General features: G+C 34.1%; 1 long non-coding RNA gene across 6 annotated transcripts; it reads right to left on the bottom strand.

Annotated features, from left to right (window-relative positions):
- Window positions 1–323: 323 nt before the first annotated feature.
- LOC148952823 (uncharacterized) lies at window positions 324–7839 on the bottom strand. 6 transcript variants are annotated; one of them, XR_016141679.1, is made up of 3 exons: window positions 7756–7839; window positions 4014–4229; window positions 324–536 (listed from the first exon to the last, which is right to left on the bottom strand). It is a non-coding gene; the product is annotated as an uncharacterized LOC148952823 (long non-coding RNA). The 6 variants fall into 6 exon arrangements; XR_016141678.1 differs by lacking the exon at window positions 7756–7839 and adding an exon at window positions 7584–7713; XR_016141675.1 differs by lacking the exon at window positions 7756–7839 and adding an exon at window positions 7264–7551.
- Between the last annotated feature and the right edge of the window lie 9150 nt (window positions 7840–16989).

Consider the following 16989-nt stretch of genomic DNA (forward strand, 5'->3'; position numbering starts at 1 on the left):
AAAAAATGAAACAAAAATTCCCTCTCTGATTTTGAAAAATATATTTTGTATCCCCCCCCCCTGTAATTTTAGGGGATTGACGCCACTGACTACGACCAAAAATCCCAAATTTAAAATTTTTACCAAGAAGAGTTAAGGATGCGGTGTTTTTCACAGGGGTTAATCGTATCGAGCCAGTAGTCATAGAATATCGGGACAGGGACCATTCAAATAAATATTAAAAGATCAAATGTCCTTTTTAAGCAACAAAAGAGATCATACCGCAGCAAAGTACCGATTTCTGTAATGTTTCGAAATCTGATGCAAAAACAAGATAATAAAGTCAAAATGTAACTTTTTAATGCAAAATGTATAAAACGAAACATAAACGTGAGAAATTCATTGAAGATGTATAAATCCAGACTGTTGAACAGTACTGTTAACAATATCAGACTCACCAAGAATCTGTCGACATTCCTTCAACACAATTTTTGATTCACACAAGTCTGAGAGGATAAAACACGAAGAGATCGCTATGAGTTGGGAACCAACTTCACCTACAAAAGAAATAGAATAAAAGAAAATATATGGGTCAAGTTTCAAAGGCTGGAGGAGAGAGGATATTTATTTTTTATAAGAAAGAGACAGAAACAGTGGGAATTACATTACTTTTAGTTATAATTCATTACTCTGTAGCCCTTCTTATTTTGAGATAGCAAAAGCCGTTTGCTTCTTCAGATTTGCTCGAAGTTTAACAGAAATGAAAGATTATAAATACATAAAGAAGGTATTACATTACGGGGAAAATACGCACAAAATACTGCAGAGCAATGATTATTTTTTATATTTACTTGAGTCAATACTGCTACAGCTACTACTAACAACTCACTGCAGCACCAAGCATCCTCAGGCCAACGCTCCGCTCCTCCTCCACCCCAATCGATTCAAGTTTCAATCTTAGCTCCCTCCCATGAAGTTCCAATTTTCTTTAAATCCTTCCTTATTACCTCTTACCACCCCATTCAGGAACGAACTGCTTTTTGTTTGGCCCCTTTTTGAACGAACAATCATTGGCAATCTGCCATACCTCAACCGTAAAAGGTGTCCTAGTCACATCACTCGTTCTTTCATCATTGCCCTAGAAAGTGAATAGAACCACATTTTTTCAACAGCTTGTTGTTTGACACAAGTCCATTATCTGTAGACAATTCCTCAGAAAATAAAATTAACAAATCTTTATCTGGTTTTACTAGCACCAACATTTTCTGAAAGCGTTTGTAATAGCTCTCTTTTGATTGATAATTTCGCTTTCAGAGATTTTTCACTCGATTTTAATTCAATTACAAAAATTTCGGAAATCAGTGATTTATACAAGGTCAAACAGAGCGTTTGGCACTATGTAAATAAACAGCATCTATTTCCGACTAAAAGAGAGCTTAAAAGTAGCCTGGAAATTCAAGCAAGTTTCTCAACCCAACTAATAGGTTCGTAATGATCACTCTGAGTGACTTCAGCCAATGCCAAGCCCCCTCCCCCTCGTGGAAAAAATAACATATTTTTATTTTGAGTAACGGGTAACACAATGCTATAAAAAATTAAACTTATGCTATTTTACAGCAGTTTCGCCAATTTTTGCCAAAATACCAATCTTTGTCAGTAAAACAGTCCATGAAAATCCTCATCCTGTCTGAACAACAGACTAGTCCTCACGACACTTTATAGATATTGGTAGCAAATGCAAAATTTTTGGTTCCCATGAGTAAAAACATTTCCACTAAAAAATTGGCATTAATTGGTTGCTGATTTTTATTTATATTGTAGGATAAAGTATATCCCAAGAGAAAATTACTAAGGCATTCAGTATTTTAATTTTGGCACAATGCAGCAGCCAAAAAAAAATCTACATGAATGAGTTTACTGTTTATTCTTAGCGAGCTGGTGACCAAGAATCCATGTATCAGTCTTGCTCCAGTCGGGACGATATATGTTAGTGTTAAAATAAAAGTCATTTAATATATTATAAGTCCAAGTTCCAGAACACCTGGTGACTGGGATACAACTGTGGTCAACACGTTTACTTGTTAGAAGCAGTAATTTGCACAGCTGTAGAAGAACATGAATAAAACATCAATTTAGAAGGACATAATGAAGGCAGTAAGATAAGATCAAACAATAAATACTTTGAATGGCTATAAAAAAATTCTTTCACCTCATAAAAGGAGTATTGTCAGATGAAAAAATACAATATTTCTCTTTGAGATAAATAACGTTGATACAGATCAGAGATTAAGTGGATTTCTCTTTTGTGTAATTGGTATTTTATTGTAATTTATATTTTAAAATAAAATTCTCTTTAGTCTATCTTACCAGCTTATTATTCATCACTTTCTACCTCTTGTTAAATTTATGACGACTACAGATATTTTGTAATCCTGGTCATTTTTTTTAACATAATCAACTAGTTCTTTATAATAATTATTGGGGGGGGGGGGGGAGGGTGAAGATGATTGGTCTTCGCCACTGAAATTGGGGAAAAACCTCTAATGCCACCAGAGTAATCTGGCGGTATCCCAAGAGCCAGTGTAACTTCTAGGCGCCACGGATTTCTACTTTTCCCGTCTCTGGCGGTTTACACAGCCGTCAGGGTTCTCTGGCAACTATACTTTCCGCGTGGTTTCAGTATGCCACGCTATTTAGCCACCTCAAGTACCATAAGGATTGAACTCCCCAATTCCCCCGCAAGGAAAGATCTCTGGCTTAGTATACAATTCTTTTTCCATACCAAGCTAATCTAATCTCAGTCTCGCTGTAGGATGCCAACCCTACCAAGGCCAAGTAAAATAGGTCAAAGATATAAAGAAAGATTTCTTATCTGTATCCACAACCACATATATCAGACTCAAAAACGGAACTAAAGATTAAAACTCTTACAATTAACGAATACACTTTGAGATGCACCTTTGCGCGCGCACCTCTGACCAAAGGCGATGAATGGCCGAATCAAATTTAACTCCCAGCATCCTATGAAGCTTTTCAAGCTGTAAATTTAAGCTGTATGAGTCATCGCTCACCTGGCTTTTTCAGACACTTGCTAATTATTGGATTCCTTCAGACGTCTCAAAATAAAAGCTTTCCCATGGTTTAGATATTAAAGATAAATGGGCCCTGCCTAAACCAAATATCCATATTTTTTCAAAAATATTTATCTTATCACAATTCGTCAGTTTTTACATTTACCTTGACCCCCCACCCATCCTTCAACAAAAATCTTGCAGTTGGACATAGCTTGATCCTGCATGAGACTACTAGCTTAAGACACAGGGCAACAAACTTTGCTTGGTAAAAAGAAAGACAGTTTATTAATTCCTTTTGCAAACAAACTTTGATTTAATTCTATTAGATGTGGAAAGTAAAACCACCAGGATCTAGGCACTTCTGACATTATTCATATGACATTAAATTTCCAGAATTAAGGCCCTAAACAAATTTTTAAAAGTTGTGACCTATCCAGATCTTCTTTTCTCACCAGGAAATGAACAATTATCTTACTGAGAACAGTCTTATTAAAAAAAACAATAACTGTATCTATGTATATTTAGCTCCCTGGAATGCAAATTATAAGTATAGTTTTTGGCACAATGTATGGCATTTAATGCAAAAGAATTAAGAATCCAAAACTCACCTCACAGATGTCAAATAGGAATGTTTTTCTCTAAAAGCTCAGAATCAACTAATTTGTCAACAAACAAATTTGTGTTTTGAAACTTGTCCTACTTATATTCAAGGCTTTCAATCTTGAGGGGTATCTAATTTCAGTCAGTGGTCAATTTATGAAAACATTAAAGGGTTTGGGAGGGGGGAAAAGAACTTTATCAAAGTTGTGACTTATCTAGATCATTTATTCACACTGGAAAATGGTAGTATGCACATTTTCAGAAAAATTATAGAGCTGTCATCAAGAAATATATTACAAATGCATAATTGTTATTTGTTTAATATACTGAAGTTTCAACAAAAATCAACAAAAATGATACCTTTCATATTTGAACATTTAGCCTTCAAAACCTGAAAATTGTGCCCCACTTCTTTGAGGTGTGAATCAACCTGGTCAAGTTCTGAAAACATTCCTGAAGTCCCTGCATTATGGTTCTCCATTAGTTTCTACTATACCAACAACTTCACTATGCAAATTTGAAAACTTGCTCATTAAGCAGGAAACACTTTCCACTTTTCTACTGTTTTAAAAATACCTGAAAAGATTATTTTGCATTATATATTAGGCCCGTTTTTTAGCACTAAGATCTTACATCTTTCTGCAAAGATTATCGTTTTTAAACTCATCTTTGTTCTAAGATCTTACAGCTCACTAATGTTAGCAATAAGTGTGAAGACCGCCACTGTTTTTCCATATAGAATAATGGTGAGAGAACTGGTTTTGATGATCTACTCAATTGTTCTCAGACCGCTGATCAGAGCAGAATGATGAAAGACGTTTGCACAAAAACGACCAAAGATGTAAGATCTTAGCACACAGATGAGTGAAAAAACGCCCCTATTGATTTTATGTCTTTACTCAGATCAACTTCACACTCAAACCTATAGACTATTAATCTGACTATTAATAGCCTATATGATTAATGACCAAGGTACTCTAGAATTATAAATATTGTCAAAATTACAAACATGCTGGTAATACAAGTTTCATTCAAAAGCCAGAAGTTTTACCCAGCCTGAATAAGTGCAACTTAAAAAAAACATATCTGCATAGACAATTGGAATGTTTAGGAGACTAAATATATCTGAAGAGATTGGTAGACATCAGCCAGAACACACAAAAGAATATAATGAGAAAGAAAACTGTCTTGAAAGACCTCTTCTATTTGCTTATTTTTTTATTAATTTTGCTCAAATTACAAAACAGGAACTTATCCATGTATCAAAATGTTGCTACCAATACCTTAATAGCCCCTATAGAAGAAATATACCAATTGATAGCATAATTTAAAAGGGAAACTAAAGCTTAAGAGTGGACTATACTATATCATTATATACACTATATATCATTCATACAGGAAATACTGCAGCTTTGTAAGAAGCTGCATGTCTAATTACATAAGGAGCTTGGGAACAACCTACCATATCTCTAAAATTAAACAAAATGTGCTTGGCCACTTCAAATTTGACAATACACTGTTTCATCTACCCAAGTACTAGTATTTCATAGGAGAGTTGACTAATTCAGTAGGCTAAGCTGAAAAATAAATTCAGCATCTAAGTTATTTTTTAATGTTCTTTCTAAGCATAGTAGTTTCTGCAGTAAAATTCTAGTTTAGCATCTTTTTGCTATCTTGGAAAGGGGGTTAGGAAAATAAAAATTTCACTAATGAATCCAGGGCCAAAAACATACTCTGGGAAGGTATTGCCAAGCTTCTATGTTAACTCTCTTCTGATTTCTAAGTCTTAGAAATTTGCCTACTTGACAGGCCTGTACCTATTGGAATTGTGACAAAACTACAGTAAGCCTATACCTTAATTTTCAGTTTCTTTTTCTCTGGTTTTAGTTCTGAAAATGCAATTCCTGTTATTTGAGTAGAATTTTAAACCATATCAATTGTTTTTTTTCTACTGGGATTGAACAAAGTTGTGAAGTTGAAAACAGTTTTCTTGTACTTCATTTAAGCAGAAGATCTGTTTTGTAAGGCTTCACTCTCATAATACAAAGATTTTTAAAGGTCATTAAAAGTCACTGCCCTTTTGAGGTAGATGGGGAGGGGATAGGTGCTTCAAAGTACCTTCCTGGGACACAATTTAGTCTGTGGACATATCCCTGAAAGTTTCATTTTCTGGTAAATTTGAAGTGGGCCTTATAATTTAGCTAAAATGAGTGTGAAAACATCATTTGATGCCTTTTTTTATGCTTTTTCACAATTCAATAATTGGCTCTGATGCTAATTGCATCTCAAGCCCTTAAAGGGCCTGAAATTATTTTATATGAATAATGAAAGAGAATAAAAAAGGCATCAAATGATGTTTTCACTTTCATCTTAGCTAAATTATAAGGCCCACTGAAAATTTACTCATTTTCCTAACCTAACCCCTCTCCAAGATAGCAAAAAGTAGCTAAACTAGAATTTTACCAAATAAACACCCCATGTTTGAAGAAAGAAAAAAGCAGAAAATATAATGCTCCATGTATACAGTTTGCATCCCTGGTTGTTTGGAGTGTTTGAAGGTTCTCTATAGTCATTCTACATTCTGGGTATGAATGGAACAATCCTGTGAATCAACAAGATTTGGTAAATTTACAGTGGGCCACATAATTTAGAAAGATGAAAGTGAAAACATCATTGGATGTCTTTTTTATGCTCCTTTCATATAATTCAGTAATTGCTTCTGGGGCTAATTGCATCTTGAGCCCTTAAGGGTATTTTACATGAATAATGAAAGACATTTTCACTCTCATTTTCATTTTCACATTTTCCCTCTCATCCTAGCTAAGTCATATGGCAAATTGCAAGTTTGCCAACACCTACCCCCTCAATGTGCAAATATATACCCTGAATTGGAAAATACCATGAATTGTTAACAGCAAAGTTTTGAATCACAAAATTCAATGCTATTTTTGTCAATGGCATTAAAAGCTTGAAACAGTAGGAAAACGTTTTATATTTGAGTTGATGTATTTATATTTGAGTTGTGTAAGATGGAAGTTTTCACTTCCATCTTAGCTAAGTTATGTGGCCCACTTCAAATTTACCCAAAATTCATTGAGTGATTGATTTGATGGTGAGTATATCCATGGCTGAACAATGTATTATACGCTCCCTATTTATCACTGTAAATAACACTTCCAGGTTTGATATATTTTTAATGATTGGAATTAAAGTTCCCTTGTTTCTTTGAAGACCTTCTCCACCATCAGTCAAAGGTAGCCTACAATAATTTTTATCTTGCTCCCTCTCTCAATTCCATTAAAAACCAAAAATTTCCAAAAATCCTCCCCCTCTGGTACTTTCTTCTCATCATCAAAGTTTCATTTATTTCAACCTCAACACCTTGCCCTCCTATAGGTTCTTGGTTTCCTAGCCAAGCCATCAGAACTTCTGGGCAAAAAGACCTCCACTCAATACTTTCTTTCCTATTTATTTGGAGTTCCTCATCACTGTGTTATGGTCCCAATGATCTGACAGAAAATGATTTATAAATATCAGAATTTTATGTGGCTTAATCCTGGCCTGATGCATGAAACTCCCTTTTTTATCAGTTACTGAATAATGGCAGAACCTTCTTCTTTTGATATTTGGGAAAATGTAGCTCTTAATACTCTTCCACATGATTTCAGATGCGTAGTAGTTGCATGGTGTAGGCTATTGCATCTTTGGCACATTAGTTGATGGTAGGATACCATGAGTCCTGAGAAAGTTGTTGCTTGCTTCATCATTATCTAGAAATCAGTTTATTGTATAATATGATTCTTCGCACGCCTGGCACGTAGAGATTTTGTAATAATTGGCATATACTAATCAGAACAGTTGAAAATGACAAGAAAATAGATATTTTATCAAAATAATCTGAGAATTACTTCTATCTGACTACTGACTAACCCGTTAATCGAAATATTTAAAACAGTTGAAACTGATAGAAGATAGCAGTGCAGTAAATTATGAAAAAAACTGAAGTGGTGTCAATTTTTGCATAAGACTTTTTTGCATCTGAAATTTGTCGTGGGTAAACTGTAAGCTGAAATATCTCGCAAACACTGATAAAGTGCCAGACCTCTGGCCCCTTCGACGAGACCCCTGATCTGGTCCATCGCCTAAATACTGTGATTAGGAGGTATTTGAAAAAACATATCGGCAACAAGCCCAAAAGCATGAGAGCACGTGATCCTGCCAGCTAACAGAAACATGTTTCATCATAAATAGTAGAGATATAGTAGAGACAGCCATTATGCAGTGTTACCAACACCTAAAAACCAAATGTACCACAAATTGCATGAAAAATGTACCAAAGACAAAAAAATTGTACCAGATCCAAAATCTTTTTCCGCGTGTTACGCTTCGCTTAACACGCGGGTCGTCGGTGACGTAAAGTACTATCTATAAAAATTTTGCATAAGACAATTTCATTCACTTTTTCTCTCCATTTCTTTGTTTTTCTTTATCTTCTAATACGGTACGAAATTGTTCGGAGTAACATATACTATTACAGAAATATTTAACTACAGGCCAACTAAAGTCGTTTTGGCCATTTACGACCATTTATAGCACCGCTTGAAATTGATCCCAAATGACGATTTTAATACAAATCAGGAGCCAAAATTGCATTTTGACCTTGTATTCTTACAGCTTATTGCCGAAAAACAGTTGCTGAGACCTGATTTTCCATTTAATAGTTTGCATAAAAATCCCCTTTTCCCTTTTATGAAGATCTAGATAGAGGGGAGGATTATTCCTGTAGTCCTCCCTAATGTAAGCTACCGCCTACAAACAATACCGGGAAAAATATCTTTTTAAATTGAGAATAATTAAAGAAATGACTTTGGGGCATGGTTGCCAGCTGGACATATTTTATGTCCAAAGGACATATTCCTGTGTGCCGGGACACAATGACATAATAGGGCAAAAAAGGGACATAATTAAGAAATTTGGGACATATAAGGGACATATTTTGCAAATTTATGACATAAAATAGAATATTTCCCCGCTGGATACGTATGTTTGTAAAAAAAATGTCATTTTTCACCAAATCAGTATTAAAACTACTTGTCTAATACTAAATTTACTTAACTATTTTTTTTCTACTAACTTTTTACAAACGTTATTATTTGTCGGAGTTGATTACCCTTTCCCGCAGACAACTATCTGCAAATACTGTTGAAATTCTTTACAAGTTTGTATTATTTCATCTGTAAACAATTTTGTTTCTAACAAACGATTTTTGTTTCTACATTTAAGATAATAGGCAAGCAGGCACCTTTTTGTTAACAATCGCTTCCGGTTTCCAATACTCAGGCAAAAACATATATCTATTTATCAAGTATTACTAACTGAAAATCTAAAGTTAGCAAAAGAAAAAATTAGATTCTTGATGATCTGGAATCAATTTTAGTATCAATAGATGTACCAAAAATTAGCTTATTGTGCTGATTCTAAATATATAATATTTTTTAAGTATAATGTTACCCATTCATTAGTGGGCCTGAGAAAATTTGCCAACTTTTCGAAAAAGGTTAAAAACACCCCATAAAACACCCCATCGAGTGAAATTTTACATGGGGAGAATTTACCAGACTTTGTATACAGAATGTGTGTTATTTGTCTTTTTTCTCGTTGTTGATCCCATTGTACGTGCAAACACTTTGAGGGAACTCTCAGGGGGGAGATTTCAGTGGAGGTGGAATTCTCTTGGGATCTTTTGGGGGGGATTTCCACGGGAGAAATTTCCATGGGGGAATTATCACCAGGAGGAATTCTCCATGGTAAATTTCCAGGGGGGGGGGGGAGTTGGTATTTTCCAAACAGGGATATTCGCCAATGACCTAAAAAGGATCAGCAACTAAATGAGTATAAGTCTTTCTTCAATTAAAAGTATGGTAAGGAATATTTTTTAGGCAGAATCGTAAGCAAAAACATTTCTGGGAAGGATTCGCAGCAGGGATGGAATTGTCCGGGGGTAATTTCCCGGCGAAAGAATTTTACATGGGAAGAACTTAATATAGAGGAATTTGTCGTGGGGAATTTTTCCACAGAGGGGGGGGACTTCCTGGGATTATCTGAAAAACGACCAGAAATAAATACAAAAACTAGTTTTTTCTACCGAAAGTAAGGAGTGACATTACAACTGAAAACGTACAGAAATTATTCCGCATCTTACGGGGGCTACTCCCTCCTCAATACCCCCTGTCTACGCTAATGTTTGACCTTTTGTATAATTTTTTTAAGAACGATTCTTGAAACACAAGGGCCGTGCCACCCTTGGAGTTCACCCACTCCACACAGGTAATGTTTTCCCTAGATGCATCCAACAGAAATTTTGAGATAGAAATTTTGTTAAAAATGGTCCAAAGAACATATAACAATGCCCTCAGTGTTGTTATATGTGATAAAACCTGCAGCTCTCTCCAAGTGTACTAAGCAGGGTTGCCACCCTCTGCTACTTTTATCGTTGCTACATCTGTCAATAATTGATATGTTATCTCGTGACCTTCACTATCAATTCCCAAGATTTACTTTTGAATCTCTTAAGATACTTAATATTAAAAAAAAGCTTTTTTCAATTGAAAGTAAGGAGCAGCATTGAAAATTAAAAATAATAGAAATTATAATGCATTTAAGGGGGGGATCCACCTCCTCAATATCTCACTCTTCACGCTGAATATTTTTAGTATTTTTAAAAAGCTTCTTATTGATCTATTTAAACGGAAAAAACTTGTCTAATTAAAAGAAAAACTTGTTTGCTTATTTATTTCTGATCGTTTTTTTAAAACGTCGGGAAATCCGGCTACGTGGAAAACTCCCTCCCCCTACAGAAAATCCTTCCAAGGAAAGTTACTTTCACTTAAAATGCCCCCCTCCCCCAGGACAATCCGTCCCCCGGACAATTCCATTCTCGGTGAAAACTACCCTCAGAAAAATTCTTGCAAACGATTCAACCTGAAAAATTATTCTTAGCATCCTTTTATTTGAAAAAAAGACTATAATTTCTGATTGTTTTTTCAAACTATGCTGAAAACCTCCTATGTAGAATTTTTTTCGAAAATCCCCCCCCCCCCCAGTGGAAAGTTGCTTCCACAGACAATTCAACTATGGAGAAATTCTCCCGCGGAAAGTTCCCCATGGATAATTTTGCCCGTGGAAAATCCCCCTTCCCACGGGAAGATCCTCAAGGCAATTGCAACTCCGTAAAAAAATTCCCCGCTTAGTTACCCTTAACATCTCCACATATAAAATTGAGTCGACAAAGAGAAAATCAGACAATTAAAAAGAATTTCATTTAGGAAATCTGGTGAAGACTCCCAGTGTAAGATTTCCTCTGAAAAGTTCGACCCCAGAAACTTTCTTCCCCATGGAAAATTATTGCCTAGAAAATCCCTTGGCAGAAATCCTGGCCTCCCCCCCCCCCCAAAAAAAGTCTGTATACTTCTCAATCAGAGATACTATAAGTAAACAATGGGCAAATATCATAACTTACAGACCTTTTTCAAGGGGCTGTGGGGGTCATTTTTTGCCAAAGGCATAGTTATTGGACCTTTCGACTATGTTGAACAAAATAGCATCTCCAAATTTTGATCGGATCACTTTGGGGGAAAGGGGGCGTGGGAGAAGGCTAGTTGTCTTCCAATGTTTTTGGTCTATTAAAAAGGGCGCTAGAACTTTTAATTTCCGTTTGTTTGGCCCCTTTCCCGATATTCTACGACAATTGGTTCGATATGATCTCCCCTGAGAAAAAAAACACGCATCCGTGAAATTTCTTCTGACAAAAAATACAAAATTCCACATTTTTGCAGATACAGGCTTGTAACCACTATAGTAGGGTTCTCCGATGCCCTGAATCTGATGGTATGTATTCCATTACGATTCTTTGACTCTTAGGGGGTGTTTCTCCCTTTTTTGGAAATTCGGCAAATTTTCTCAGGCTCGTAGCCTTTGATGGGTAAGACTAAACCTAATGAATCTTATATATTTGGAATCAACATAATAAGCCAATTATTTCGATGGATCTATAGACATCAAAATTCTGTTTTTTAGAGTTTCGGTTACTATTGTTCCGAATCGCTCCTTACTAACTGTTTGTCACCACGTACTGTTTGGTTTAGATTAAATGCTATTTTACTTTTAAGACATATAAGAGCAGGGGACAAAAAAAAAGAAAAAAAAACGCGAATGCTGGTAGTATCTAAATAGTAATCTGTGTGTACTGTTCTTAAAACGGAAGTGAGAAGGACAAGTTTAATTCAAATATTAAGCTCGTGCACTCGGCTAGCACTCGTACATTCGGCTAGGACTCGTATATTTCTAGCATGCGTAGCTTTTATTCCAACTTTGTTACTTTAAGTTTAATAGAGAAGAAGAGGGACTTTTACAAGAAGTATTTGAGTGATAGATCATGGGCAAATAAGACGAATGTAAGGAAACTACAGAAAACATGGACAAAAGGGGAGTGAAGTGAAGGACCATGGATACGGTTGCTGAAGATTTAGAAGATGGAGCCAGACGTCATAATAGTACAATAATGTTTTGCTATATTAAAAATTGAGAGGGAATATTCAGTCTTGACATGTCGGGGTTAAAGACGTGAACGGGTCACAATAGGCCTGTTTTTTCACTCATCAATGTGCTAAGATCTTACATCTTTTGTCAGAAAACGCTTAAAAGTGAAATCTTTGAACTAAGATCTTACATCTTTCGTCGTTTTGTCCAAACTTCTTTCATCATTCTGCTCTGATCAGCGGTCTGAGAACAATGATAAGTAGATCATCAAAGTTCTCTCATCATTGTTCTATATGGTAGAACGGTGGCGATCTTCACACTTTTTGCTAACATCAGTGAGATGTAAGATCTTAGAACAAAGATGAGTTAAAAAAAGATAATCTTTGCAGAAAGATATAAGATCTTAGATGTAAGATCTTAGTGCTAAGAAACGGGCCTAATTACTGATAAGGGACATGGGCATAACATGTTAAGAATCTGCTAAACAGTGATAAAGTTGCAGGAAGTAATGTCGGAAGTATTAAAAAAATGTGTGACACTTTGGAAGTGAAGAAAGATTTATTTTGCGGGAAAAATAGAGAGAGTTCTTAAAGAATTAAAATATAATATGATCCCAGGTGCTGATAGTGTGTCAAACAAGTTTTTTTTTTAATGGTATTTGTGCAGTTAGAGATAAATTACTGGCAATTACGAATATGATGTTTGAAAAACAGGAACTACCTAGCGATTTTAGGAAAACATTAATTAAAACAGTCTATAAGAAAGGTGATAAGAGTTATTTTAGTAGATCTAGATGTATTAGTTGTCATCAGACCCCTTTAGTCCACAGTTTTGTAGATTATGAGCGAGCGTTTGATTTAGCCTATTGAAGAGCATTAGCGAAGGTCTTATCCTTCTATGGTATTTCTGGACGAGACTGAAATTCTGCGATCAGATGCAAGAGCCTTAGCTGCTAACTTCCCCATGTGGATAATACTGGGATGGTCTCAGCACCACATTGGCATTAGATTTATGTAAGTAAGTACCCTGACATCCACCATATGGCTAATATGGGTTTAAAGCTCGTTTGTGATGCAAATGAATGTTAATACTTATATTCAGGATGTAATTCTGGGGTAGCCTACATATTTGCACATTGGGGTGGGGGGTGGGTGGGTGGGGTTATATACTCTGTAAATATATAGGTTTTAAGAAATTCATAAATTTCTTAGAAAAACTGAAAAAACAAGGAAAGAAGTGAAGATAAAGGTTCTTCCCCTGCAAAATGTGTTAACTATGATTATTCTGCAAATTATGGAGTAAGAATTGTTTTCTTAAATTAAATTTGGCTAATTTAAAGATTTATATATATATATATATATATATATATATATATATATATATATATATATATATATATATATATATATATATATATATATATATATATATATATATATATATATATATATATATATATTTATATATATATATATAGACCTTTGTGGGATCTGAAATTGGTTCCCTCCTCGGCTTCTACTTGGCTCCCTAGTTCACTCTGCAATGGGGGATCAGATTCTCTGATCGAATAAGTTTATTTATTTTAGTGCATTTAATTTCAATTCAATTAAATTCCAATTTATTCGAATTAAATTAAAACATAACATTGATAACAATAAGGATCCTAGAAGAGAACTTGTTAAGGACCATAACAAAACAAGAAGTGTAAAGTGACAAGGAAATCGGACAAGAGAAAGAAGGAATTTAAAAAAAGAATAAAACATGGGTAATTAAAGCAAATTAGTTAAAAGTTGAAAGATTTATTTGTCAAGTTTTATTACATTATTGTACAGCGTGCAGAAACGTGTGGCTGGCTCAGCAGTGGAGGGTATTTTGTTCAATTGAATAATAGATTTGTAAATGGGAGATTGCTGGGCAGCACTAGTAACATATTTAAGGATTATAAAGGCTCTATTGGATCAACGGAGACAGTGGGATTCCGAATTATTAATATTATAATAGATTAGTAGTTGAGGAGGAATATTGTTGTGGAAAGCTGCGATGAGTTAAATTTTTTTATGATTTGATCTAGTGAAGCAATACCAAAATCTGAGTACAAATCACGGGTTGGATATAGAGGGGGAAGCCGAAAAAATGCTTTAACAGCACGCTTTTGGGCTAGTTTTTGTTCTTTAGTGAAGGAGCGATTTGTATTTCCCTAAACTGTTCCGCAATAAGGAAAGTAAGGAAAAATAAAGGAAGGAAAGTAAGGAAACATATATATATATATATATATATATATATATATATATATATATATATATATATATATATATATATATATATATATATATATATATATATATATATATATATATATATATATATATATATATATATATATATATATATATATATATATATATATATATATATATATATATATATATATATATATATATATATATATATGTGTGTGTATATATATATATATATATATATATATATATATATATATATATATATATATATATATATATATATATGTATATATATATATATATGTGTGTGTGTGTGTGTGTGTGTGTATATATATATATATATATATATATATATATATATATATATATATATATATATATATATATATATATATATATATATATATATATATATATCAGTTTTTCATTTTTGAAGTTCTGTTTCAGTTGTTTTTTTCGTCAGTTCTGTGTTGTCAGTTTTTGAAGTTTTTTGTTTCAGAGTATTGGGTGTAGAGTCTGTAGTAAATGTAAGCTTTAGAGCCCAAATATGGGTGTAGAGTCTGGAGTATTGTACCCCCCCTCCCCTACTGGTGCCACTAATATCCCGCTTCAAGGATTTTCATTGACACCAGCACACAAAGGGGCTAAAGAAACCACCTATATTGTTTCTTAATAATCCCTTCCGCCGTTTCCAAAGAAAAATGGAAAACGTGTGGCCAAAAATATACTTTTTTTTGCTTTATCCTTCCCCTCAGGAACAATCCCTGACACCAACCATCCCAGCTCCTCAGGATCAAACCAATTTGCACCTATTATTATTTATCCAAACAGAGTTCCTAATCAAAATGAAGTTTTGTACTAGTACTAAGTAAAATATATTTATGTAACCAATTTAATGTAACACAATCGCTTAATCTAGAAATACACAACACTTGAAGGGCAGTGTTTTCGGTTGAATTTATGTAGAATACAGATGAAAGATAGCCTACACTAAATTTATATAGATGGATTTTATAGATTGAATTTGTGCAAATTTGCCTTAATTTTGACATACAATATTGCTTACAAGAAGCTTGGAGATCTTATGTCTGATATTATCTCTAAGAATCTAAAGCCTAACAGGGTGGACATTGACGCTCTTTCAAAACACCATATAAATACTGGTTCAAAGGAATTTTGTGTCTTCTGTAGCTTTTGTTTCAGAGGTACGTTACAGTGTCTACTGTTCTATATAGCTTTATTTGAAGGTCAGTAACTTCGATTCTAAAACACGTACAAGACTTGACGTAGGCTATTGTAATTTATTCCGACGTATACACCCCACTAGAACTTTCGGCAAGGTTTTTTAAATGTTTCACCATCACTAATTAGTGTCGTTAAGATTGGAGAAAACCAAATAGTTTTCCACTGAGGGATCAGTTGTGCACGTGCTCATCTTTGGCTGAAAAGACTCTGGTCAGTGTACTTTTTGGAACCAAAAATAAATGTTGCGCAACCCGGAAACTGAAAAACTGATGTGTTCGTATCCATGTGGTTTTTGTGCAATGAAACGTAAAACCCTACACGGCTGCACATCAACATACTCTTGCATAAGCCTGGTAAAAGGAAAACCGTGAAAAGTAGGAGCCACATTAGACCAAAAATTTGCGGAAATAAATCAAATAATTGTCCAAGTGTAGAACTACCAAAAGTAACCGTCAATGGTTAATTGAAACACAAAACGAAAAGAAATTACAATAAATAACTGAGTCAAACTCAAAACGAGCAGAGTCTAAGATGAGTGGGAATGCCTTCTGAACTCCAGGATATAATTTACACTTTTTTGAAAACAATCCTTATTTCAATCTGAATGTTCCTATTTCTCATACTATGCAAAAAAAACAACAACAACAACAAAAAAACATCATAGCCAATGCTATTAAACAAAACAATACATAGATGTGGATTGACAGTTTAATATAAATATACTGATACAAAAGTCTTAATAACTTGGGATTTGTTAAAACATTTAAAATGTATTTTGTGTTTAGTAAAGTGAAAAGTAAAATTTTGCTTCAGAAAGATAAAGAACTGACTAAGCAAAAACATTGAGTAACTTCTGGAAATGACAATTCCAGAAGAAACAATTTATAACAAATGAGTGAAAAAACCATAGCCATGGTCGCGCTTTCATTGACCAATAAAATTTGTCAACATGGCTAGTAGCCGATAAACGACTCAAAGTCGACCCAAATTGTTACAATATACACGACCACATAGAAACATCGAGTCTACTTCGGAAATATCTTATAAGCCAAAACTTCTGTTCTTTTTGCTGGCTTAAAACTTTACACAGAAGAACCAATCAGATTTCAAAAAGGTGGAGTTATTAATCTCTCCAGAAATTGTATTTCATTTCCGGTTTTGTCACCCAACATGATTTACTTAGGATTAATTAGTTAATTAAACAAAAAGACAAGTTTTTTTTAACTGAAAGCAAGGAACAACATTAAAACTCAAAACGAACAGAAATTATTCTGTATATGAAGGTTTGCCCCCTTCTCAATACCTTGCTCTTT

The sequence above is a fragment of the Artemia sp. Qi Xiang Cuo genome, chromosome 4, assembly GCF_049724085.1.
Source record: "Artemia sp. Qi Xiang Cuo chromosome 4, ASM4972408v1, whole genome shotgun sequence".
Classification (NCBI taxonomy): domain Eukaryota; kingdom Metazoa; phylum Arthropoda; class Branchiopoda; order Anostraca; family Artemiidae; genus Artemia; species Artemia sp. Qi Xiang Cuo.